This window comes from Odocoileus virginianus, chromosome 18 (assembly GCF_023699985.2).
Source record: "Odocoileus virginianus isolate 20LAN1187 ecotype Illinois chromosome 18, Ovbor_1.2, whole genome shotgun sequence".
NCBI classification, from domain to species: domain Eukaryota; kingdom Metazoa; phylum Chordata; class Mammalia; order Artiodactyla; family Cervidae; genus Odocoileus; species Odocoileus virginianus.
In genome coordinates, this window is record NC_069691.1 from 20,117,632 (window position 1) to 20,144,856 (window position 27,225).

General features: G+C 40.4%; 1 long non-coding RNA gene and 1 pseudogene across 5 annotated transcripts in view; both read right to left on the minus strand.

The window, feature by feature from the left end:
• LOC139039421 (uncharacterized) overlaps nucleotides 1-27,225 on the minus strand; it is a 244,864-nt gene that overhangs the window by 25,412 nt on the left and 192,227 nt on the right. For 4 of the 5 annotated variants that reach the window (XR_011492686.1, XR_011492682.1, XR_011492684.1 and 1 more), the window contains exon 4: nucleotides 16,649-16,739. The exons of the other annotated variant lie outside the window; for it this stretch is intronic. This is a non-coding gene — a long non-coding RNA (uncharacterized lncRNA). The remainder of the gene's footprint in view (nucleotides 1-16,648; nucleotides 16,740-27,225) is intronic. 5 annotated transcript variants of the gene reach the window in all.
• On the minus strand, nucleotides 18,386-22,638 carry LOC110136808 (transformer-2 protein homolog beta pseudogene; annotated as a pseudogene).

Below are 27,225 nucleotides of genomic sequence, written 5' to 3' on the forward strand. Positions count from 1 at the left end.
TCCCAGAAAGCCTGGAAGCACTCAACCTTGTCTGTCCTTGAGAAGCCCCTGGGAAGCTTTCACAACATCTACAGCCTGGACTGAACCCCCAGTTGTGATTTACTGGATCTGGGGGTGTAGCCCTAACACTGATCTGTTTCTGAAGCTCAACAAATGATTCTAATGCACGACCAGGGTTGAAGACTACTGAGTCAGCGGTTCTAGAATCCTGGCCAAGTAGGTGGAAGGGAAAACCCCGAAGGCAAAGACCGCCCTCCGCCTGGCAGTGGCTGAGGCTGGGAACTGCTCGCAGTTCTCTGTGTACTAGTCTCTGCATTCAACCTCAGCTGTGCCACTCACTATATGCCAATTAAAACCCAGCAGCCACGACCAGTGTGGTGCAAACGGGCACTGTTCCTGGGGCAGACGGAGAGCGGTGGGCAGAGAGCCCACTGCCTCGGTTTTTAAAATTTTTCTGGCTGGACCATATTTCCAATTCTTAGAAATCCCCAGCCTCCTGAAATGCATCAAAGATAATTAAAGCAGATGGGAGCTGGCATCGTTCTGGATCTCCTAAGATACATTGTCGGGGATGGATCAGGAAACCAATCTTTTGACTTGGAAGCTGGAGATAATTTCCATTGTTTTTATCATATGTGGGTTCTATTCTCCAAGTTAGCTTAAGGCCTCTTTATGAGTGTGTAAGGTGGGTCTACATGCACTTTTTCCTCCTGTCTTCAAATTTCAAGTGTCGCTGTCTCCTCTTCTCCACCATAATACATGCAACATCTTGAAAAGTCCTGCAGGTACAGTTCAGAAGGAAATCAATCTTACACTGGCTATACCTTAACACAGCCAGAATACAGAGAAAGAGGCCAGCCATTCACCATCATATCAGCCTCTCCATGGTCTCCATACAGAGCTGAGCCTGGAGAAATACCATGAGAATCTTTCCTCTGGAGTCTCTTTGGTTCTTGCCTCTCCTCTGACTTACCATGGTCCTTTGTCCTTTCACCTCCTCCACATCTCTCCTCCTGTCACAGTGTCCTGGATCTGTATTTGAAGGATGGTGGTACAGCCCACCACCCCACCCGCCAGGTTCTCTTGCCGAAGTTAACACTGGCGGTTTCTCTAACGCACACACTCCTTTGTCTTGCTAATATGAACACATGTTCTCAAAGCATAACTGAGATGTTTCCCTAAGAAAATCTCTGTGAAACTAACACAACATTGTAAATCAACTATACTCTAATATTAAGAATCTTTGCAAAAAAAAAGAATCTTTGCTTCCTCCTTCTATTCTGACCAAAAAAAATTCACTCATCCCCATAAAAAACTTCCTTCCTTTTAGAAAGGCAAAAAAAAAAAAAAAAAAAAGAAAGAAAGAAAGAAAGAGAAGGGAGAAAAGTAAGGGAGGAAGGATAACCTTTTTCTGCTGTTTGACAATTAAGCAACTTTTGGGTATTTAGCAGAATATGTTCTACCAAAATCAACCAGTGACATGTTAACCCCACTGAGCTACAGTCCATGGGGTTGCAAAGAGTCAGACACGACTGAGCAAGAACGCACAACATGCTAACCTGAGGAGAGACACATATAACCTTAAGAAACAGGAGACACAAGCAAGGATCCAAGAAGGTCACCCAAGCCACACACAACACTGACGATGTAGCATAAGAGGGTGTGGTTGGAATGGCCTGCTGGAAATGCCTGGTAGGAGAAAGATACATGTCTAGAAACATATTGTGTCTTTATTTCTTATACATTCCTTTTATATAGCAGGACTTGAAGCTTGGTTGTTTTTGACAATTTTCTACATCAGTAGCATGTAGACATACCATTCTGTAAAGTGGTATCTATAAAGATGCTCAGCTCATTATGTCTCTGGTTCTACTGGCTTAAACCCCAGCAAAGTAAAGTGGCTTATACTTTACATGCGTTGTATTTATATGCTTTTGCATTTGTAAAAATAGGTGTTTTTCTTTTTTTAAGTATAAAGGAAAAAGGGAAATGGATGCACAGGCTTTAAAAGAAACCGAGCTTCAGGCTGTCTCTTTCCGAAGAAGATAGAGAGAGCCGGGAATTCTGTAAAGAAATCCATTGAGCATTGCTCAGTGTATCAACAGGAATCTAGACATTACCGGTTTGCATGAGAACAGGGCCCACAGAAATGGGTCAGAAGAAAAATTGCATCAGTCAAGACAGCTACAGGGGACACCTTTTGTTCATTCTACCCAGCAAATAGTTCCCTCTTCTCCTGGTTATAGCACCAAATCTTCTGAAAGACACCTTGTCCTCACTCTCAGTTCTTGGGGTTTGGATGGTCTTGATTTTGCCTTCAGCAATAAAGTCTGCTATGTAGCTGAGCTGTAGCCAATCAGAGCATCTCATCTCCTTGGCCTTGATGATGGACCCCAGGGTTAAGCATGCGACCCCAGGACAGTCAGGTGAAAGCCTTTTGTTCAAACTGTTGCAAGAGAGAAGTGGCCAGGGAGCTCTGAGTCTATGAATCCAGATTTGTCGGAAACCACATTACTGCCATGAGGGATGAGCCCTGTCCAAGGATGGAGTTGAGCTGAGGCGGAGAGAGAGACCTGAACCCAGTAAGTGTCTGTGCCCTGGGATTCATTTCAGCCTGAGAAGCTGAATCTGCTTTCCGGCTTTTCAGATACATTAGCCAAAAGTATTCTTTTTCTATAAGTCATTGTTTCATTCTTTCTTTTTTTGTTTTTGTCACTTAAAACTACAAGAGTCTTAGCTAAAAAGAAAACAGCTAATAAGAGTCTGTCATATGTGTCATGAATATAATTCTGATGAATAGTTTGTCTAATTCAGGGGAGTTCTAATTCTGTGAGTATGGAAAGTGCTTTGGCTTAGAGTGTGTAGAACCAGACCCAGGGATGATGAAGTAATGTCTGCTGAACTTGAACTCTGTCTGGAAATGGACAGCTCTGAATCCAGAGGATCCAGAAATTGAAACAGTGTGTCCCTGACTACACAGATCTGGATTTGTATGGGCCCAGCAGCAGAGTATTATGGAAGAGCAATGGGTTTGATACAGGTTACCAAAAAGATGAATACAGAAACTGAGGTCTATATCATGAGCAAAAGTCAGTGAGTTCAAGAGCTGCAGACATAAAAGGAGAAGCAGAGGAAATATCAAGAAGAAATACTGGGTAGCTGAAAGACTATAGTTCCAGGAATCACTGCAATATAAATGAAACAGGAATAGTGGTATACGAAAGTCCAAACACGGTTATGTTGCTGGTGGCATTCCTGCCAAAGTTCTCTGTGATGCTTTCTGCACATATTTGACTTCCAGTTAAAATCTGGTTGTATCTCATGGTAATTTGAAATATTCTTCTTTGGTCCACATGGTACTTCTATGAACTAATGACTATCTGGGCCAAATATATTTTTGGGAAAGACCAGAAGGCCTAAAACTCTAGCTTTACCAAAAGTACCTTTAGTAGAAACTTCAGTTTGGGGGCAGGATTGGCCCAGGAACAAACCTACCCAGTGCCTTCATGGTAGAATTGAGCAGTTTGTCCATTCAGTGGAGTAGACTCCCTTCAAGATAATATCAGCCCCACCATGGTCAAGAAGGCATTCAGTAGTGTCAGAGTAGAGAGGTGCAAGAAAAGCGCTCTCACCGTCTGTGGCAGGATTCTGCTTACATTCATCTTCCCTTGTCCTTTTGCAAGCACAGATTCCAATTTCTGTAAAGAACAACTGACTACAGGCCATCCACCACTGGCCGCCCTGCCATCATTCTACCTGCTCTTTGTCAAGCATGATGAGTGCCCATCATCACTCAAAATACTCTGAAAAGGAAACTGGGAAATCTCTTTCGGTTCCTTCAGTGGTATGCTATTACCTTTGAAAGGTCAGCTGAGTTCCTCCGTCTTACCTGCCTCTGGAGTCCTCAGCCAGGTGCTGTGCCCTCACTGTGTCAAGGTGGGTTCACCGGACCCTGTGTGAGCACGGCCCAGCAGGGCTGCACCTCAGGCCCACCCCGTGAGCTCTCCCCTCCTGCTCTAAAGGCTCCTGCAGACTGCGGGGCGTGAGGAGCCGTGGCCTGAACTTGGTGTCCCTGCACGCACAACCAGAAGTTCACACTAAATGTTGAGTAAACAGCTGGCCAGTGAAGAGGTAAGAGCCTGTGGATGAATCCACTTCTTTCCAATCCTCTATATAAAGGGTCCTGACATGTATTTCATGTGACTTCCTGAAGATGGTACTAAGGGACCCAGCAATCTCTTGGTATTTGCTACCTGGTGGTGATCAGATCAGCTCAGAAATGCACTTTTGCATTAGTTCTGCCTCCTTCCTCACTCTGGTTTTTCCTCATTCTTGTTTCACTGGGACTGCATTAGTTCAGTAGCTAAGTCATGTCTGATGTTTCTCAAACCCATGGACTGCAAAACTCCGGGCTTCCCTATCCATCACGAACTTCCAGAATTTGCTGAAACTCATGTCCTTCAAGTCGGTAATGGCATCCAAACAATTCATCCTGGGTCATCCCCTTCTCCTCTGCATACACTAATAAAATAGCTTATGAGCTTTGCCTAAGACCCTGATTCCTGGGGAACCCAAGCTAAGACAATTATATGGTTGGGATGGTCCCTGAATGTAGACCCTCAAGATGGAATTACTGGTATGTTAAGCTCCACTGCACTGTTGCTCACTGCCTCCAGGCTAATGGCCCCTCGTTGCTGTCAGGCTGGTAACCCCAGCACAGAATGAGCATTAAGTATACTCCTACTCCAGGAGGAGATAACTTCCACAACAAAACGTTGCAGGAGCTGGTTAATATTTTCTGCTAAGAACCATGGAAATAGGTATTGGAGTGGATTTTAAGGGTGCTGGATTGGGGATTTGGAGAGCAACATATGTCAGGGTAGCTCAGTCGCTCGTCACGTCTGACTCGTTGCAACCCCATGGACTGCAGCACGATAGGCTTCCCTGTCTACCACCAACTCCCGGAGTTTACTCAAACTCATGTTCATCAGTTGGTGATGCCTTCCAATCATCTCATCCTCTATCGTCCCCCTTCTCCTCCTGCCTTCAATCTCTCCTAGCATCAGCGACTTTACCAGTGAGTCAGTTCTTCATATCAGGTGGCCAAAGTATTGGAGTTTCAGCTTCAACATCAGTCCTTCCAATGAATATTCAGGACTGATCTCCTTTAGGATGGACTGGTTTCATCTCCTTGCAGTCCAAGGAACCCTCAAGAGTTTTCTCCAACACCACAGTTCAAAAACATCAATTCTGTGGTGCTCAGCTTTCTTTATGGTCCAACTCTCACATCCATACATGACTACTGGAAAAACCATAGCTTTGACTAGATGGACATTTGTCAACAAAGTAATGTCTTTGCTTTTTAATACACTGTCTAGTTTGGCCTAGATTTTCTTCTAAGGAGCAAGCGTCTTTTAATTTCATGGCTGCAGTCACCATCTGCAGTGATTTTGGAGCCCCCAAAAATAAAGTCTGTCACTATTTCCATTGTTTCCCCATCTATCTGCCATGAAGTGATGGGATTAGATGCCATGATCTTAGCTTTCTGAATGTTGAGTTTTAGGCCAGCTTTTTCACTCTCCTCTTTCACTTTCATCAAAAGGCTCTTTAGTTCTTCACTTTCTACCATAAGGGTGGTGTCATCTGCATATCTGAGGTTATTGATATTTCTCCCGGCAATCTTGATTCCAGCTTGTGCTTCATTCAGCCTGGCATTTCACAGGATGTACTCTGCATAGAAGTTAAATAAGCAGGGTGACAATATGCAGCCTTGATGGACTCCTTTACCAATTTGGAACCAGTCTGTTGTTCCATGTCCAGTTCTAACTGTTGCTTCTTGACCTGCATACAGGTTTCTAAGGAGGCAGGTAAGGTGGTCTGGTATTCCCACCTCTTGAAGAATTTTCCAGTTTGTTGTGATCTGCACAGTTAAAGGCTTTGGCATAATCAATAAAGCAGAAGTAGATGTTTTCCTGGTACTGTCTTGCTCTTATGATGATCCAACAGATGTTGGCAATTTGATCTCTGGTTCCTCTGCCTGTTCTAAATCCAGCTTGAACATCCATAAGTTCATGGTTCATGTACTGTTTGTTAGGTAGTTAGAATAGGGAAAAAGAGTCCAAAATGGTGGTGGCTAAAAGACCTGGAAGGGAAAGCCCGCGAAAACAGAACAAAGGAAGGTCCGAGGACCGGAGTGAGAACCTCAGGTAAAACAAACAACACTCCTGGCTGGCCCAATTTACATAAGACAGGCCCAGGGACAGAGAAACACATAAAAAAGAGGAGCCAAAGCCCTCTTCTCACTCTCTCTCTCTCCTGCACGATGGGGCGATCTTCGCATCTTTGGATCAACGTGCGCTCATGCCTCCAAGATGGATTTTCCTGCTATTATCTAAACAAATAGAGCTGTAACACTGAGCTGTAACACTGATTATTTAAGAGCTATAACATGGTCTGTCCTCCAAGAGCTGTGACCCGCTAACGGGGCTTCAATGTCCGTCACTCCAAATTCTTTGTTGTGACGAGACAGAGAACCTGAGGAACATACACTAGCGTGAGATGTTGAAGCCAGGCTTGGAGAATTTTGAGCATTACTTTGTGAGCATGTGAAATGAGTGCAATTGTGCGGTAGCTTGAACATTCCTTTGCATTGCCTTTCTTTGGGATTGGAATGAAAACTGACCTTTTCCAGTCCTGTGGCCACTGTTGAATTTTCCAAATTTGCTGGCATATTAAGTACAGCACATTCATAGCATCATCTTTTAGGATCTGAAACAGCTCAGCTGGAATTCCATCACTTCCACTAGCTTTGTTCACAGCAATGCTTCCTAAGGCCCACTTGACTTCGCATTCCAGGATGTCTGGCTCTAGGTGAGTGATCATGATCACACCATCATGGTTATCTGGGTCATGAAGATCTTTGTTGTATAGTCCCTTCTATAGTTCCTCTTCTTAATATCATCTGCTTCTGTTAGGTCCATACCATCCTTTGTTGTAACCATCTGAGAGGGTAACAGGAGGAAGGCCAGGGGTCTCTGAGGAAATCGGCTGCAAGTGTCAGACATTTGTTATCTCTCTCTTATGTGGCAGGAGGAAAACAAACTAGTGTTACATTTTTTTCCCCTTCTCTATACAAATTTAAAAAGAGGTTTCTCTTAAAATTTTGTGTTGCCGTAATGACACGTGGTTCCACCTGAACTTAAATTTTCTCAAATTCTGAGCTAACCAAAGCATTTTTCTTATGGAAATGTTTGTCTTAAGCTATGTTAATGTGCTATGTGTTTACCCCAGACTGTTTTCAAGACAGTTCCGCCTAAAGGCTCAGGCTCAGAACCAACTTGACAAACCAGTATGTTACACTCATACACTGTTCTCCTAATCTATGTTAAAGAAACTGTATATTTGTATGGAAATCTGCTTTTCTTCAAGATTCAAGTCAATCATTTTATGGCCCAGATGAGTCACCTGGTGCCAAGGTCATCTCAAAATGCATCTTGTGGGTGAGGGACCTGGTAACATTCTCTGAGTTTTGAGACATTTCCTTTCTTTAATTAGCAGACTGCTAGTAGCTATGTAACATCCAGTTAAAGACTAACAGGGGGGCACTCGTCCTGCCCTCTTCTGATGTCTATGTCAGAAGCTTTCTCTATCTCTTTTATACTTTAATAAAACTTTATTACATGAAAGCTCTGAGCAATCAAACCTCCTCACTGGTCCCGGATTGAATTCCTCTCCCCCGGAGGCCAAAAATCCCGGCATCTTTCATGGTTCAGCAACAACCTTTCACATCTTTGCATGAAATGCTCCCTTGGTATTTCTAATTTTCTTGAAGAGACCTCTAGTCTTTCCCATTCTATTGTTTTCCTCTATTTCTTTGCATTGATCACTGAGAAGGGCTTTCTTATCTGTCCTTTTTATTCTTTGGAACTCTGCATTCAAATAGGTATATCTTTCCTTTTCTCCTTTGCCTTTAGCTTCTCTTCTTTTCTCAGCTATTAGTAAGGCCTCCTTTGACAACCATTTTGCCTTTTTGCATTTCTTTCTCTTGGGGATGGTCTTGATCGCTGCCTCCTGTACAATGTCACGAATCTCTGTCCATAGTTCTTAAGATACTCTATCAGATCTAATCCCTTGAATCTATTTGTCACTTTCACTGTATACTCGTAAGGGATTTGATTTAGGTCATACCTAAATGGTCTAGTGGTTTTTCCCTACTTGCTTCAATTTAAGTCTAAATTTTGCAATAAGGAGTTCATGATCTGAGCCACAGTCAGCTCCCGGTTTTGTTTTTGCTGACTGTATAGAGCTTCTCCATCTTTGGCTGCAAAGAATATAATCAATCTGATTTTGGTATTGACCATCTGGTTATGTCTATGTGTAGAGTCTTCTCTTGTGCTGTTGAAAGAGGGCATTTGCTATGACCAGTGTGTTTTCTTGGCAGAACTCTGTTAGCCTTTGCCCTGCTTCATTTTATACTCCAAGGCCAAATTTGCCTGTTATCTCTTGACTTGATATCCTGGTATCTCTTGACTTCCTACTTCTGCATTACAGTCCCCTATGATAAAAAGGACATCTCTTTTGGGTATTAGTTCTAGAAGGTCTTGTAGGTCTTATTGACAAGGCACTCCCAGGATTCAACATTCTAGCAGATACCATTATTAACAGTCTCCTGGGATGTCATTGTGAAGAACTCTCATCATGGTGGCCTGTAGTTAATGAGATAGAGATTCCAGAATCTCTGCAGCATAGTAATTTTTTGAATTTATTTTTTAATTGGAGGAAAATTGCTTTATAATGCTGTATTCATTGTGGCATGGTATTGAAGAAGGGGTCTAAAGGCTCAGAGAAGTGGAAAAGCTAGATGGGTTTACTGTGGAAGACCTAAGAATGTTCCACCTAACTTTTCTCAGGCAAAGTCCATGAAACTCTTGTTTCATAAAGATAACAGGGAACAAACCAGGAGAGAGCAGAGGTATTTTTGAGACATTTAAGGTGGCCATTCTCAGTACATGAAGGACAGTGACACGGCATGTGGCCATTAAACCATGGTCTGCATGAGCACAACCTGAACAGAATTTCATAATGTAAGAAGCAATAAAGCAGTAATTAACCATCATAAGCAAGAATGACATAATTACTGTGTTGGACAGCAAGACAAGATTGACAGTCAGGGAACCCTGAACCAGAGGCATCTGTGCTGGTTGCTAAGAGATCCCAGTGTTATCAGAGGGGTGAAATAGATGTGGAATCACTAGGATAGTACTCAAACTCTGTAACAACAACATAAGATATGTTATCTTATGAGTAGGATGATGTCAGTTGTCACAATAGAGGTTTGGTCCCTCATCCGGTTTCCAGATCTGGTTTCTGGATCCAGTGACCACTGGCCCATGACTGAAGTGGAAACTCGGTCCCCTGAGGGAGGAATCTGCAGTGCCATCACAGGAACATATAGGAAACAATTCCCAAATCTTCTCTGTGGAAAAGCAACTATGTTGGAGAAAGGAGAATATCTAGATTTTTTGAGGAATGTGAGGTAAGAAGGCACATTGATTTGAGACATTTTAGAATATCTCTGGTTAGTAACAGCTTATGAAGGTAGCAGAGGAAGGTCTGAACAAGTTGACTGCACATGGTGTCCAGTGAGTTCATCCCTACCCTGTGGTTATTATCTCAGTCCCTGAATATATAACTGGGAGAGAACTATTCAGCACCTGGTAAAACCCTTACACTGGCCTGTAAAGAAAGGGCTATGACAGTACTATAAGGACAGGACCCATCCCTAAATTGAAACTCCCCATTCCCCAAGTAGATTACACTGATATCTTTAATTTAGAAATAAGGGAACTTGCCTGGTGGTCCAGTGGTGAAGACTGCACTCCCAATGCAGGGCGGCCAGGTTCAATCCCTGGTCAGGGAACTAGATCCCACATGCTGCAACTAAGACTCGACAAGCTAATTAAATAAACACATAAATATAAAAATTTTTATAAATAAACTGTGTCTAAGAGAAGTTAGATTAACTTGGCTAAGTGTTTACAGTTAGTAATGGACAGAACCAAGAATCAAATGTAGTTGAATCTGGCTCCAGAGTCTGATTTATCTATTAACAGTGTTTAACTACCGCCTACTTGCCCGTGTCCATGGACAGTGAAGCCTGTCCTCTGTCCTTTGCGACAGGGTCGCAAAGATTCAGACATGACTGAGGGACTGAGAATGCATGGACACACTTGCCTACACTTGTATATTCTATAACTGCAATAAATATAACAAGGTAAATGAGCACCATCTCAATCTTCTTGAGAATATCTGGTTACTCCTCTTAATTGTTCCTATGTATATATATTTTTCTCACATATTTATTTATAAGAATCCATTAAAATTTGAATTTAAAGACCTTGGTTTGCACCTGCTAAACCAATTATTTTCAGTAATATCAGTAGTATCTATCACATAAAGAAGTTTTACAGCTGAGAATAATGATTGTTCATGACTGAGCCTTACTCTGAAGAGATATTTTTCAGTCTTAATTAATAAGAGCAAAAAAATCTTAGTCAAGTGAGAAAAGAAAATTATTAATTTTGTAGGTGACTGCTACTAACATCAGAATGCAGTAATCTTGTCTATTTACAGAAAATCCCATGACTTGTTATTTAAAAACAGTAAAGTTATATGCATACTGCATATTTAAATTAAAATGAATTTAGAGTTAAATGCATATTTGAAAGAAGTGAAAAAAGTAAAATATAAAAGAAGAAGAAAGTGAATACCAAAGTTAGGGTGGGGAAGCCTTTTTTCAAATAAAGGAAAAGAAAGAAATTGTAAAAGAAAATATTGGGAGATTTACATACATAAAAGTTTCTAACTTCTTTTGTGATAAAAACCACCACAAAGAATATTACAAAGTAAAGTGAAGTCTGAAGAAAACACAACAAAGTCTTAATATCCAAAGTGCCGAAGTTTGTCACCTGTGGTATGTTGTTCATTTGAGCACTAGAGAAAGAAAGCATCTTCCAGAACTAGGCCCCCAAGGTCATACACCTCACTGGTCATAAAGCCGAGTTGAGAATCCAGGTTCAACTAAAAAAAAGAAGTCTTAATATCCTTAATATATAAGGATAAATAAATTTATAAATAATTTATAAATTCTTATAAATAATGCATTTGTCTTCTAGTTAGCCAAAATGTACTGAACAATTATGATGAGCTAGGTCAATTTTCATTTCAATCTCAAAGAAGGCTAATGCTGAAGAATGTTCAAACTACCCTACAGTTACACTCATTTCTCATGTTAGTAAGGCTGTGCTCAAAATCCTGCAAGCTAGGCTTCAGCACTACGTGAACAGAGAACTTACAAGCTGGGTTTAGAAAAGGCAGAGGAACCAGACATCAAATTGGCAACATTTGTTGGATGGTAGAGAAAGCAAGGGAATTTCAGAAAAGTATCTACTTCTGCCTCATTGACTATGCAAAAGCCTATGACTGTGTGTATCACAACAAATTGTGGGAAACTCTTAAACAGCTGGGGCTACCAGACCACCTTACCTGAGAAACCTGTATGTAGGACAAGAAGCAACAGTTAGAACCAGACATGGAACAACCAGCTGGTTCAAAATTGGGAAAGAGGTACAACAGGCTATATACACATTTCACATGTATATCATGTGAAATGCTGGGCTGGAAGAATTACAAGCTGGAATCAAGATTGCTAGACATCCAAGGTCTATGGTTCTGGGGAGAAGTCTGGCCTGGAGTTCTAATTATGAGACTTGTCGACACAAAGACAGTATTTACTGCCAAGAGCCTAAATGAGATCATTAAGAAAGTGAGCACAGACAGAAAACAGAAGACATCTAAGAACAAACCTGCAGTCAATCTAACAAGAAAGATTTGAGTCAGAAGGAAGTCAGCAAAGGAGACTTCATGCCAATAAAGAAGGAGGGAAATCGGGCTTAGGCTCCAGAAGTGAAGAATCAAAGGTGTTGTGTGTTGTTGATATTAAGTCAGTTGAGGACTGATGATGAATTGTATCTGCTGATCTTATTTACTTCATCTGTTAATTATTCCTCAATCTCTCAGCTCACTCCTGTAGAACATACACAGACTCACTGCTTACACCCACCTCCTTCTCTCAGCCAGCATTTCCACTTCTTTGCTTCTTCTGATGGAAACTGAAAATCATGCAAGCTTTCACTACCTGTTCCTTGGATCCATGCAAGAAAGGACCCGCACACTAGCAATCTAAAGCAGAAATGTCCTTATACAGGGAAGGGAAGTAGAAGCAGAGTGAATGAAGGCTATGAATTTTGATAACTATATATTAAAAAACTGTGTGTGTCTGTTGACTGAAAATAAAACCATTCAAATGTACTAGCTATCAAAGAAATACAGATTAAAAATAAATTGGCCACCATTTTTTTGCAAATCAAATTGGCATTTAACAAAACATAGCCCGTATGGGCAAGACTCAGCAGACATTCTCATATACCACTGGTGGAAGTGTTAATTGGTGAAACTTCTCTACGGGGCAATTTGGCAACATATAAGAATAATTTTTTTAAAGTTCATTCTTCACATCTTTCCGTCCAGTGATTCTTCTTCTAGCTATTTATTGTAAGGTAATAATCAGAATGCACAAGATTTCTATAATAGGATATTCATTTCATTGTTGCTTCCTATAGAATTTAGGGTATAGAAGTCTATAAAATTCTATATTCTTGTGGAATATAGGAACAATACCTTAGTGGTGTTTCCTAATAGAAGGAATAGATTTAAAATGGTAGTGGTAGCAGTTTAGTTGCTAAGTCATGTTCACCTCTTTTGTGATGGCATGGACTGTAGCCTGCAAGGCTTCCCTGTCCATTGGACTTCCCAGGCAAAAACACTGGAATGGGTAGCCATTTCCTTTTCCAGGGGAGCTTCCTGACCCAGGGATCAAACCCAGGTCTCCTGCACTGCAAGTGGATTCTTCACCAACTGAGCCACTAGGAAGCCCACAGGGTTAAAGGAGTAATTAAATAATTTAATATCCAACTTTGGAGCTTAAGTCAATAAATCATGAGACAGCCACAAAAGAAATAACCTGTAGCAACAGAATAACTAAAAGGTATGAGAATATGTCAATAAGGCACTGATCAAGTTTTTAAAGTGCTATAAAATGCATTTATGGTATTATTCTAATTTTATAAAGAAAAAGAAAAGTGAGAACGATATCAACTAAAATCTCGGTGGTAATTATTTCCATACATGCTTGAGATTATAGGAGTTTCTACTTATTCAGAAATATTTTCTGGGAGCCTACCATGTGGCATAATTCCAGCTTTTGGCGGTGCTCATGTTCTATGCAGTGGGATACAGACAATAAACTAATAAATAAACGAACAATATATCTTTTAGGAAGTGGTAAGCACTGTGGGGGAAAACACAAGAGCAGGAAAGGTGTGATTGGGAGTGGTATGGCTGCCGCTTTAAATACAGTGGTCAGGGCAGGTCCTATTGAGAAGGTGGTGTTCAACAAAGACATGTGGCGAAGGAATTAGCCATGTGACTTCGGAGGGAAAAGTACCCCAGAGGAGGGTCAGCACATGCAAGGCCATGAAAAGGGAGGGAGTTGGGTATGCCTGGGGATGGGAAGGGAAGCCTGGGTGGCTGTGAACACAACAGCTGGGAATGAGGAACCAGATTAGGTAGGACCTACTGGAAGGCTGTGAGGATGTTGGGATAGACAAGGTAACAGCTGCTGCAATAACTGAGATGAGAGATGGCACGGCTGGGATCAAGAGGAATCAGTGCACATAAGGGGACTGGTCAGATTCTCCCTTGGACAACATAACGGGGGTTGTTGGCACACCCACTCTTGGCACAGCTGAGAATCCCTGGTTAAATTTACAGTCAGCCCTCTGTATCCGTGGTTTCATAGCTGTGGATTCATATGTAGAACTACAGAATGTATTTATTGAAAACAATCCACATACAAGTGGACACACACAGTTCAAACATGACTTCTTCAAAAGTCAAATGTTTTTAAAAGTAAAACCAACATAATTTACTGATGGTTTAGGCACAGAGGACAAAGAAATAAGGCCTTCAAGATTTTGGACCTGAATTATTAGAAAGATAACGTTGTCAGCAACTGAGGTGGGAAGACTGTAGGTAAAGCAGGTGTGGGCACGAGTGGGTAAGGTCAGGAGTTACATTTTGGGCAAAGTGAGATATCCAAGAGGCACTTGCTGTGGAAAAATATGGAGTTCACAGGACAAGTCTGAGTTGGGGAGATGCACTGGGAAACCTTGAGTATAGAGATGGTATTTGAACTGTAGAATCATCAAGGGAATTCTGTGGACAGAAAGGATGTCTAAAGACTGCATGCTGGGGCAATTCCAACATTAAGAGGTTGAGGAGACTAGTAACGACCTGAACCACAGAAGCAGAAGGAAAAAAATCAAAAGAATGTGGGGCAAGGGTGCTCTGCTGATGACCGAGAGGGCTGGGATGCAGTGGTGGGAGGGAGGCTCTAGAGGGAGGGCATATATGTATACTTAGGGCTGATTCACAGTGGTGTACAGCAGAGACCATCACAACATTGGAAAGCAATTATCCTCCACTTAAAAATAAATAAAAAAAGAATGTGGGGCAAATATGTGTCTCAAATGCTGCTCAAATGCTGGTAGTTACATAAGTTGAGAAGTGATAAATGATCACTGGATTTAGCAAGTCGGGGCACTGGCCACCTTGGAAAAAAAGCTTTAGGTAGAACGTTTGGAGAGAAATCAAAGTGGGGGCCGAGGGATGTGACTAGAGACCATGAAATACAGACAGCTCTTCTGAGGAACTTCATTGCGATAAGATAAGTGGCGGCTGACTGGGGAAGTGAGGTATAAAAAAATTTTTTTTTTTTCCTGATGGAATGAATAGCAGCATGTTTGCAGGTTTGATGGGGAGACAGCCAGTCCACCATGATTGTTAATACTGTCCAGGTATTAATAAGTAAGATGGCAGCAGATGGTATGGTTGGGAGGTCACATAAGAAATGCCTAGACAATAAACCTCCCCTATAAGTCTCGGTCATCTGAAATACTCTGGCATACTCTGTCACCTGAAACTCCTATCTCTCCAACCTTTGCATTTAAAATAGAAATATTTAGGGTCTACATAACCTTACATGACATAACTGCTACCCCCTAACCACACACATACTAATACACTAACAGGCCATTCATCCCCATTGGAAAGTCTGGCTTGTAGTTTCGAAATTACAGATTAAGCAGACTCCATAGTAAGAAAGTCAATTTTGCAAGAAAAAACTGGGGAGAAAGAAAAATCATACCTCTCTGAACTCACTCCTCACAGAACTCTATATAACTCAGGAAACCAAAGCATCTCCCATTTGCTCCTCCTGCACCAGAAGATGGCATTACCAAGAGAAAGTCCTGGAAATCAACTTTGGATATCTCTGCTGGACAGCTCTGCATACTTCAGCCAGAACTCAAAGGGTCTATTTTAGCATGCATCCTAACCCACGTGTCTGCACACACCTGTGCTCCTTCCTAGACACTTAACATTTGCACTCAGATGGTGTCACCATCATTCTCCTCTTTTCCTTCTAAAAACCAATATCAAGAAAGAAAGGCAGAAGGAGGACTTCCCTGTGGTCCAGTGGTTGGGAATCTGCCTGCCGATGCAGGGGACATGGGTTTGATCCCTCGTCCAGGAAAACCCTACATGCCACAGGGCAACTAAACCCTTGCGCCAGAACTCCTGAGCCTGCTCTAGAGACCATGTGCTGCAATGAGAGAAAGTGTGCACACAGCAATGAAGACCCAGTGCAGCCAAAAATAAATAAAAAAGAAAGGCAGAAGGAATGGGGACTTAAAATGGTCAAGCTGTCAGGGGTTTTATGTTAGCTTTCATTTTACAAATGAAGAAATCAAGTCTGGAGGGTGACATGAACTGCCCCAAAGTCACCAGCTACTTAGTAGGGAAGCTCCAAGTTTTTTTGATCCTACATCAAGGTATATAGATTGATCTGTTCTCTGACAAAGGCTTGTTCTTGCAGAAACCATAGTTTTGGGCCAAAGGAATGGATGGAGGAAGTGGAAAGAGGAAACGGGAGGCAGAGGAGGAGGCTGGTAACTTAGCATTAGGGCAGTATTTTGAATGGTAGCTCCCTTATTTGTCTATTTCGGGGGCTTCTCTGGTGGCTCAGCTGGTAAAAAATCTGCCTACAACGAGGGTGACCCAGATTCAATCCCTGGGTTAGAAAGATTCCCTGGAGAAGGGAATGGCTACCTACTCCAGCGCTCCTGCCTGGAGAATTCAAAGGACAGATAAGCCTGGTGGGCTACAGTCCATGGGGTCTCAAAGAGTCAGACACAACTAAGCAACTAACACTTTCACTTCTATTTCAGTAATTCTCAACAAGGGGTGACTTTGCCTTCCAAGGGGATGTTCGGCAATGTCTGGAGACACTTTTGGTTGGCACAATTAGTGGGAAGGTGCCTTTGGCATCCAGTAATACATGCCAAGAAAGCTGCTAAACTTCCTACAGTGCCCAGGTCAGTCCCTGCCCCCAATTTATGACCCACTGTGTCAACAGTTTAGGAACCCTGGTTTACTCTGGAAAGGAGGAGAAGAAAGAAAAGAACATTACCAAAAGTTGGCTCTGGAGCGGTGTTCCATCTACAGCTGCTCATCAGAAAAGGGGGTCAGATGGATGTTGCTGAACGTTGGGAACATCATTCCTATTGAGTAAGAGACAACAGGCTCAAAGCTGACTCCTACTGCCTTCTGATTGAAGATGCTCACTTGCCACTCAGCCAGTTCCATTCTTTTATTCCATCTCAGTTATCACACAACAGGCTAATGTGTAAAGCTGCCTCAAAGCAGTGATAAGAAAACTAGGCAACAGATTGGAGAGGATATAAGAGACTATTATAGCAAGTCACAAAGCTATGCTATAATGATAGCTTAGAGTTTTAGGTGAGGCCTTTAAGCCGGCTTACTGGCCTTCTCAGCTATTGGTTTTTTCCTTTCTCTATGCCTGGTGCTTAGAAATCCAGGCATTTCCTTCCTTTATTTATTTACTCTTTTCATTTGTGTTTATTTAAATACAGTTCACAAAACATTTGCGTGAAACTGGGCCTCCTTAGGTAAGCAAAGGGGACCTGAATATAATATTTAAAAAATGAACAAAGTCTTCAGATCATCCACAACACAGGTATAGTGCTCCCTTCTTTTCTATCAAACTCTGAAGCACCCAGTTCTTCCATATAGTCTTAAAGCTTGGACTCTGGGAGAAGGAGAGGGTGGGATGTTTCAGGAGAACAGCATTGAAACATGTATATTATCTAGGGTGAAACGGATAACCAGCTCAGGTTGGGGACATGAGACAAGTGCTCGGGCCTGGTGCACTGGGAAGACCCAGAGGGATCGGGTGGAGAGGGAGGTGGGAGGGGGGACTGGGATGGGGAATACATGTAAATCCATGGCTAATTCATATCAATGTATAACAAAAACTACTGTAATGATGTAAAGTAATTAGCCTCCAACTAATAAAAATTTAAAAAAAAAATAAAATAAAATAAATTTGGATAAATTTACAGGTAGGTTAAAAAAAAAAAAAAAAAAGCTAGAAGATCAAGAGCACATTTGTGGTGGAATGTATTCATCATTTGCTGATAACTAGTTGAAAGACCATCATCCCCTTGTAACAGCTTTAAGAAATAACTTTTTGAAAGCATACATTGTGTAACTCATTCCCTGCTGTATATAATACAGATTACACAAAGGCTGACAAATTCACATTTATATAAGTATTAAGCATTTGCTGTATTGAAAGATCTTTAGCTTTAATACTAGCCATATAGAGTTATAAAGCCTAATTTTTATCACTTAATTGCAGGTATTAAAAGTATGGTATGTTTCATGGGCTGAAAGAAAATGGGCCTTTCTGTCTTGAATTTACTACTGACAATCTAATCTGAACAGTTTTGCTAAGCATTGATATGTTAGAAAGAAATGTAAAAATCAAACTGTACTGTTGCTTTTTGCCACTGGTAGCATTTTACACACAGGCTTTGATCTTCAGAATACCCTAGATTCAGGAAGAAAACCATTTACATGAAGTTCTATACAATAGAAACTTCTCAGCAGTCAAAATTTTAGACTGTAAAATAATACATGCAAAACATACTTTTCTGAAAACACTTAACCTTGAACAAAGCACTGAACTACACAAATGCAGAATGAAAACAGCATTTCAACTCCAACAAAAATAGTCATCATAAAAGATGCAAGTCACCTAACTTCACTAGGCGCTGTTCACTTTTTAAACAGGAGATAATAAAAAGTACTGTCCACAAACAATATCCCAGCTCTAGGGCAGATTTCAGGAACTCTTCATCTTCATGCTGTGGCAGTGACAAGGTGAGTATGATTAAGATCTGGAACATGATCTGTATCATCCACGACTATAAGAGGGAGGAGGTGACCATCTTCTCTATATCTGATCCCTGTCTTGAGCAGCTCTCCATCCTCCTCCTCCTTTATATGACATGCTTTAATAGTCCTGATCATCATAGCCTCAACCACATCCTCTGTCGTAAGTAAACCCAGTATGTGAGCTGCCATAGGTAGGTCTCCCCATGTAAATTCCTGGTTGGAGTACATGCTCTTTTTGTTATAGAGAGATCAACTCTAATACTATGTCCATCAAGCTCAATTCCACTGGCATGCCCTTTTGCTTCCTTGGCATTATTGCCATTTTCCAAGGATACAAAGGAAAATCCTCTTGAATGTCTAGATTGCTGGTCATATACAATAGACACACATCAGCAACTGGGCCATATTTAGAGAACACTTCTCTTAGATCTCTTTCTGTAGTGTACAAGCTCAACCCAAATACTCCAAAACAATAGTTGGGATCAAAATTTGCCCGATTCCCAACATGACACCTATGAGTTCACCTGGGAGAATGACTGTGGCAATGCCATCTTCTATAATCTCTACTGTAAGATCTGCTATGGAACCTACTATGGGAGCAGGACTGAGGTCGTGACCTTGTATAATGCCTTTAAGAACTTCTTCTGGACCTATACTTAGATTTGGATCTGGACTTGGACTTTGATCTGAAATGCCTGGCATCTTCCTTGGAGTGAGACCTTGCAGGGGTATGCCTTGCAGATTTCCCAGATCCATGGGCACCTTCACTTTGGAAGACTGGTATTCCCACCTGCTGTAGCTCTGCTTGCCACTGTTGCTCAATACTTCTACTGCTGTCGCCACCTGACATGCTGCAGTCAAAGCTGCCAACCTCTCGTGCCTTCTACACAGAGACTCAGCCGCAGCCTCGCGGCTCGTACCACGCACCAGTCCCCGAGCCGCTGAGAGCTGAAATGCTCTGCGCTGCCTCAGAGTTCAGGCTCTCCATTTATTTTTTTATTTTTTGTAAAAACAACTTCACCATAAACAAATCATTTCATTCATAGTATTTTCAGAGGTGATTGGAGAAAAATAATCTACATTCAATCCTCCTATCACATTATTGTTAGTATTTTCATTCTCAACCTTTGTTGATGTAAAACCTTACTATCTTTTTAAGTGCTATTAGAATCTATGCTTATGTGCTGGCTCACCATCCTCCATGCCAAGAAGCCAAAACACTTGCATTTTGTTCCTGACATTTGCAGTAAAAAGGGGAAAAAACATTTACTTTAGTAGAAAACAAACACCTAGGCTGGCATGCCTGAAGTTGGGCCATTCTGGGCAGGCAGACGGGGTGATCAGCATTATTGCTCTCATCATATAAAAATGTATAAATCCTATAATTATCATCATCATTCTAAAAACAGTACCTAAATTTTCTTGGTTATGTCAACCCTGTCTCAAACCTTTCCATGGGCTTTCCATGTATTAATTCATTTAATTCTTGGGACTTCCCTGGTGGCTAAAGTGGGTACTATTATTATATTCATTTTATACATGAGAAAACTAAGAAACAGGGAAATTTAAACAATTCAACCATAATCACAGAGCTATTAAGTAGAAGGAAAAAAACTCAGGAGAGAAGTCCCTCCTATAGTCAATGGTCTCATAGTTTAGCTATGTTCACTTTGATGTCTCTTAAAATTGAACAAATCATCTCATTCACAGTATTTTCAGAGGTGATCAGAGAAAAACCATGGGTGTAACATCATTCGCATTTCTCCATCTAAATCTCAAGCACTGTTGTCAAAACAGCAATGACTGCTGGTAGTTTTTTAAATTTCAAGGATATTAAACAACTTTGGAAAAGTCAAATGTATCATTATCTGTGTAAACTTGTGAAGTTTCAGAGCTCTGAGGCCAAGTCTAACAGGAATTTCAAAGATATCAGATAAAATGGAGGAGAGGAACTCATCAAAGGTAAAATACAAGAAAAATTCCAAGAGAAGAAGAAAATGAGTCTTCTGACTTAACATACCCATTACATGTCCTACAGAAGAAAATGGCAACCCATTCCAGTATGTTTGCCTGGGAAATCCCATGGACACAGGAGCCTGGCAGGTTACAGTCCATGGGGTCACAAAAGAGTTGGACAGGGGTTAGCAACTAAACAAATAACAACAACATGGACAGCATAGCAATTTAAAATATTTCACACTAAGAGAACTAAAGAAAAAATACTAAAAGCATCAAGATGGAAAAACTATGCCATTCTAAAAGTTCAGAAGTCAGAATGGCATTGGACTTCTCAACAGTAACATAGGAAACCAGATACTAAAAAAAGATGCCTTAAAAAAACTGAGTAAAAATTGTTTTCAAGTTAAAATTCTCTATCTAACAAAATGATAATTTTGTTATCAAGGACTCAACAAACAAAGTAACTCAAGCATCCTTTCTCCAGAAGCTATTGAAAAATATTCTTTGCTGAAAGAAATGGTGTAAATCAAAAAAGAGAAAACAAAAAATGACCAAAAGTCAAAGTGGAATAGCCATACAACAAGACCAGAGAGCCACCCATTCGTGTGGTAGAGGAGGACAGAGAATTACAGGAGAATTCCACAAAATAAATACTGATAGGCAATCTGTCAGACCTGTTAAAGCATGGAAACAACCAGTCATGAGTATATAGAAAACTAATAAAAAAACAAGGCAATTAACTCCAGGAAGAACAAAAGATTTCATGAAAAAGATACATAATCATATGTAATCTGGTGGGCTACAGTCCATGGGGTCACAGAGAGTCGGACACAATTGAACACACATACAGAGAGGATGCACCTGCCTCAGCACTGAACAGTATTTACATTGTCATAATGATGCAAACACTGATTATTGATTTAAATCAAGTCATAATTTAGGTCTATATTGCCTTATATTTTTTAAAAAATTCTAACATCCAAAAAGCTCTGCAAAGCAACAGATTTTTGTTAGGTTTGCAACATTATATAATGGCAAGACCTGACCTGAGTTGACTTGAGTTTATAGTCTTTATTTATCCCTTCTGAGATGCCTGTATGCAGGACAAGAAGCAACAGCAAGAATGGGACATGTAACAGTGGACTGGTTCAAAATTGGGAAAGGAGTAGTCAAGGCTGTATATTGTCACTGTGTTTATTTAACTTTTAAGCAGAGTACTTCATGGGACACGTCAGGCTGGATGAATCACAAGCTGGAATCAAGACTGTCAGGAGAAATAACAACAATCTCAGATATACAGTTGATACCACTTTAATGGCAGAAAGCAAAGAGGAACTAAAGAGCCTCTTGATGAAGGTGAAAGAGTGGAGTCAAAAAGCTGGCCTAAAACTCAACACAGAAAAAACTAAGATCATGGCATCCAGTCACATCACTTCATGGCAAATAGATGGGGACAACAATGAAAACAGTGACAGATTTTATTTCTTGGGCTCAAAAATCACTACGGACGGTGACTGCAGCCATGAAATTAAAAGATGCTTGCTCCTGAGAAGAAAAGCTATGACAAATCTAAACAGCACATTAAAAAGCAGAGATATCACTTTGCTGACAAAGGTCTGTATACTTGAAGCTATGGTTTTCCAGTAGTTATGTACAGATGTGAGAGTTGGACCATAAAGAAGGCTAAGCACCAAAGAATTGATGCTTTCAAACTGTGGTTCTAGAAAAGACTCGAGAGTCCCCTGGACAGTAAGGAGATCAAACCAATCAATCCTAAAGGAAATCAGCTCTGAATATTCATTGGAAGGTCTGATGCTGAAGCTCCAATACTTTGGCCACCTGATGTGAAGAGCCGATTCATTGGAAAAGACCCTGATGCTGGGAAAGACCGAAGGCAAGAGGAAAAGGGGGCTACAGAGAATGAGATGGTTAGATGGCATCATTGACTCAGTGTACATGAGTCTGAGCAAACTCCAGGAGATAGTGAAGGGCAGGGAAGCCTGGCGTGCTGCAATTCATGAGGCTGCAATGTGTTGGACACAACTTAGCAACTGAACAACAATCCATACCAATATAGACTTGGTATCCATATTCGTGTTTTGTTGCAGAAATATTACATGTTTCATTATGGAGGGTTGCCTCAGATCCCACTGGAGGAGTGAAGTATAACACATGTGGTGTGATTCTACAGCCTTTGCAAAGTCCTCCAGATTCTGAATTCTGAAACGCACCTGGCCCCATCAAGGGTCTGGATAAGGGACTGAGGACCTTTATAAATACATCAAGAGGATGAGGTGGGGGTGCCTCAATAAGGGAAGGAGCCGCTATATAGGAGAGCTAACTTCTCAACTAGAGGGTGACAAGAAGAGCAACATGATAATTTTACAATAGAAATATGTGGTTAAATAATAGAAGCAACAGAAAAGAGAGCTGAAAAGGAAAAAGCCTTCGGGAAGCAGTCTTGGGATTGGAAGAGGCATGGCAGAGGGTTACTATTTTTCACTGTCTTTTTATTATTATGTGATGTTGTAAACTATGTCTTATTTTGATGGAAAATAAAAATAATTTGGAAAAATATCAGTCATCCTTTCCCCCAGGAATGCACAGGATAGAAGGCTGATAAAATCAGTATTCATTTCTACTTGTCTAGTTAAAGATACATAGCCCAATATAAAATTTCATATATGTTTCTAACATCTGGGGGAAAAGAATGCCCAGACATTAAGTCCAAATATTCGGCTTAGGGGGCAGCTCATCAGATGCATATTAATTAACTTTGTTTAAAATCTCATCATACAAAGACACCAAACCATTTGAGAAAAATCCAGAAAAAGTATAAAAATTCTTTCTGGAGGCACTGAGGAGGAAATCCAAACAGCTTTGCTCCTTTGCTTTCATCTCCCATAGTTCAATTTTATCACATGACCACAAGGCTTCCAAGATCTTCCTTGGCTGTTCTATAATGGAAATGCTAATAAAGTTCTTAACTTTAGGTATACTTTACCTAAGCTTATTTATTTTTGCATGAGTTTTTTTAAAAAATGCCTATTGATAAATCCCTAATTTTTGAAACCTGTAGGAAATTATAGACGAACGTCAACCTTTACTTATATGCATATATACCAGGTAATCTGGTGAGTACATGTTGTGTTTTATTCGTTATTTTGTCTTCATTGGGTATTAGCAGCAAGCCACAACGATGGTAATTTCAGGTAAGTATAACAGGTTAGGAAGGAGCTGCCATTCTCACTAGAGATACAACTGCTAAAACTGGCCAGTTACTTTTCTAACTCTCATTTGAAAAAACATATGTTATTGGAACACATCCCCTCTCTGGTGAAGAGTGGAAAGCGAGTGTGTGTGCAAGGAGTTGTGAGTGTGGCTTTCAGGGTCAGACAGATCTAGCGTCAAATCCCTGCTCTGTGACTTATTACAGTTCTGTCCTTGCCAAGCTGCTTCCCCTCATGGTGCTTCAGTTTTTTAAGTGGGGATTGTAATACTGTCTCCTACCAAGCCAGGTCTCAATCTTGGCACTATTGACATTTTGGGCTGAATATGAGCTGAATAACTCTTTGATGTGTGGGGGTGATATCCTGCACACCAAAAGATATTTAGCAAGTCCCTGGCCTCCCCCATAGGTGCTGGTAGCACCCCCTTGCCAGTTATGACAACTCAAAATGTCTTCAGACATAACCAAACGTCTCCTGCGAAAGGAGTATAAAATAACCAAGAATCTCTGCAGTAAACCTTCAAATAAACTGAAAGCTTTCATTACTCAAACTTTGTAAGGTTTTCATAAAATAATTTGTACAAAGTCTGCTTAGCACACACAGATATTCGGTCAGCACAAAGAGAATACTGAACTTTATCTTATTATCTCAATTACATGTAGCGATCATAGGGAAAGAAACACAGCAGGAAGAGAATATGTTAGAAAGAAGAAATGAACACCAGAGACTTTCTCACACTTCAGAAGGTCAATACTTGAAAGGGCTTTAGAGACTACTTTTAATAATACAGATGAGGAAGCCAAAGTCAAAAGATCAAGTATCAAGCCAAGTTAGCTAAGAAAGTGATTGCATCAGGACAAAAACACGTAACTCAGAACTGGTCTTCTACACCATTCTGAACACCATGGCTATCAGGGTCTTTTGGGGACTAGCTCAATTATTATGGGAGAATAAGATGAGGAAATCAAATACCTGGTTTAACAGAAATGTTCTTTCCTCCTTTCTGTAAAGGATTGAATATAGGGGAAGGAAGATGGCAAATCTTACAGAAAAAGTTAGCCTACTTTCAAAACCAGGAACTAGCCAGCTCACCATTTGTTTTCAGCCACTTTTTGGAATGAAGGTAACTTTCCAGCATCCTTTCATTACACAGCATGCATCCCATTAGTTCTGAAATGATCACATCTACAGCCTCAGGAAGTGAGATTTCTTCAGTTTTCCCTGGCAAAACAATGATATTGTCTGAAAGGTTGTTACTTTCCACTAGCATCTGAAACAGATAAAATGTACCAGTACTGTTATACAGAATCTTATGAAAAGTAAGTTTTATAGATTAGGGGTTGACTGGGTGATATGGATGAGAGGGAAGTTATTTATTTGCTTCTATAATATTATACAGATATTTTTTCTTACTGCACAAACATTTCAAGTTTACTGTAGATAAATTAGAAGATACAGATATGGAACAAATAAAAACATCTATAATCAATGCCACATACGAATAATAACTATTAATAGCTTTATATATATCCTTCTAGACTCTATACAAACATACCCTTATATGCACATACATACTGTATGTGCGGTCTGTGTATGTGTGTGTGTGAAAGTCAAAGTCGCTCAATCATGTCTGACTCTTTGCAACCCCATGGACTGTACAGTCCATGGAATTCTCCAGACCAGAGGGTAGCCGTTCCTTTCTCTAGGGGATCTTCCCAACCCAGAGATGAATCCAAGTCTCCTGCATTGCAGACGGATTCTTTATCATCTGAGCCACGAGGGAAGCCCATGTGTGTGTATATATGCACGTGTACTTTGGGGGGATTATTAATGATTTCAGTCTATTTCTGATTGTTCTACTGGCATTAAGAGATGCCCAAGAGTTCTGTACAACAATCTTGCGTAACATAATAATCCTGATCCTTATTAAATCATCCTTTGATCTTTTGATTCCAAAGATAAATAATACCATGCTCATTAGCTTTGTTAGAAGTACATTTTACAGTTATGTATTCTTTTTTCTTTGATGTCCTCTGTATTGTATTTAGTAATTTTGAGCTCTCTTAAAAGAAGGACCTTGAAGAGAAATATGGTTATGTATTTCTAACATATTTCTTCTAAATGTCAAATACAATAAGGTGATTATATTATTACATTTATGTCTTTCTACTGCTTGAAAAAATATTTCCTAATAAACATCTTATATTCACCATCACAAATACATACAGCACATTCCTTTTCAAGCTGTGCTTTCCTGAGATTCTTACATCTTTGCTCATTGTATTTATACATATTCAGAGACTCTACATTTTGTATTTTTGCAACTTGACCCTTTCCTCATCCAAAATGCAATATACCAAGCATCCGTCATGATTCAGTTGCATTTTCTCAACTTCTGATCACCTCTTCCCAAGATTAGGATATCTTTCACTTTGAAGTCTGTCTTCTAGGATGCTGCTTGGTAACATTACACCACAAGCTTGTTGAATGTCTTTTCTACCTACATTTTCTTTAAAAGAAATGAAGCAGTGTCTGATCTAAGAAAAACAATGAAAACTATTTGAACATGCCATTCACTGTCAACATCCACCCCTGCACAAGGACTTGCGGAATTCCATTCTTCTATTGCCCTACACGTGCTTGTCAAGTCTCGGGGGCCTGTGATCACAGGGCCTAAAGGGCAAGGCTTTAGGGGGCCTGATTTTCTGAGCACGTTCTTTTCTGGGGAGAGCCCTTCTCCTGGATAGCTGTAAGCACGGCTCCCCGCGGATGACAGGGCAAGCTTCAGGTTTTCTCTCTCACCTGAGCACTGGCCACTACCTGGACATTTCCACCAACCTGCTAGGTTATCTCCTCAGTCTCACCAAGTAAAGAGCCAATCTCAAAACTCCTTCTTGAAAACTAGCCATTTATCTAAATTCCTTTAAAATCTTCACATGATTTTGTATTTTCTTGATTCTTTTTTGGTTACTGAGGCCATAATCCTCAACATCCTGGAGGCATACATACTTGCTTCCCGTGGACAATTAGTTACTATTTTCTCGTATTTCTACTTTTCAGATGTGTCTCATTTCCACCTTCTTCTTTCTGCCTGCATTAACTTGTCCTGTTCTTAATAACTTCAAATCTGAGATTTAAAAATAGCAGTTACATAATGAAAATAATAATAGCAGTGCTTACACTTCACAGGCCTGCTTGAGGCTAAAACAAGATAAATCATATTAAGGGTCATGTAAGTATTAAATTACTATTGTCATATTATTGCTATTAAAGAAAAGCACTAACTAAAAAAGAGAAATGTAGATGAGCAAAAGCATGAGAATAAAAATCACTGTATTCCCATCACCCGGACATAGGCAGAGTATATTTCCTAGCACAATTTTGAGTGTATCTATATTTATAAAAATATGTACTTTTGTAGTTATATTTCATAATCTTTTTACATATATTTTAGACCAGTTTTCTGAATATTATCTACATCATGGCATACACATAAAAAGTAACACTTTTATGAATAGTAGGGTGAACAGGGAAGGATGTCTGTGCTTTTGAGACATTTAACCTGGGGGTTCATGCCCCATGAGACCCTGACCATCTC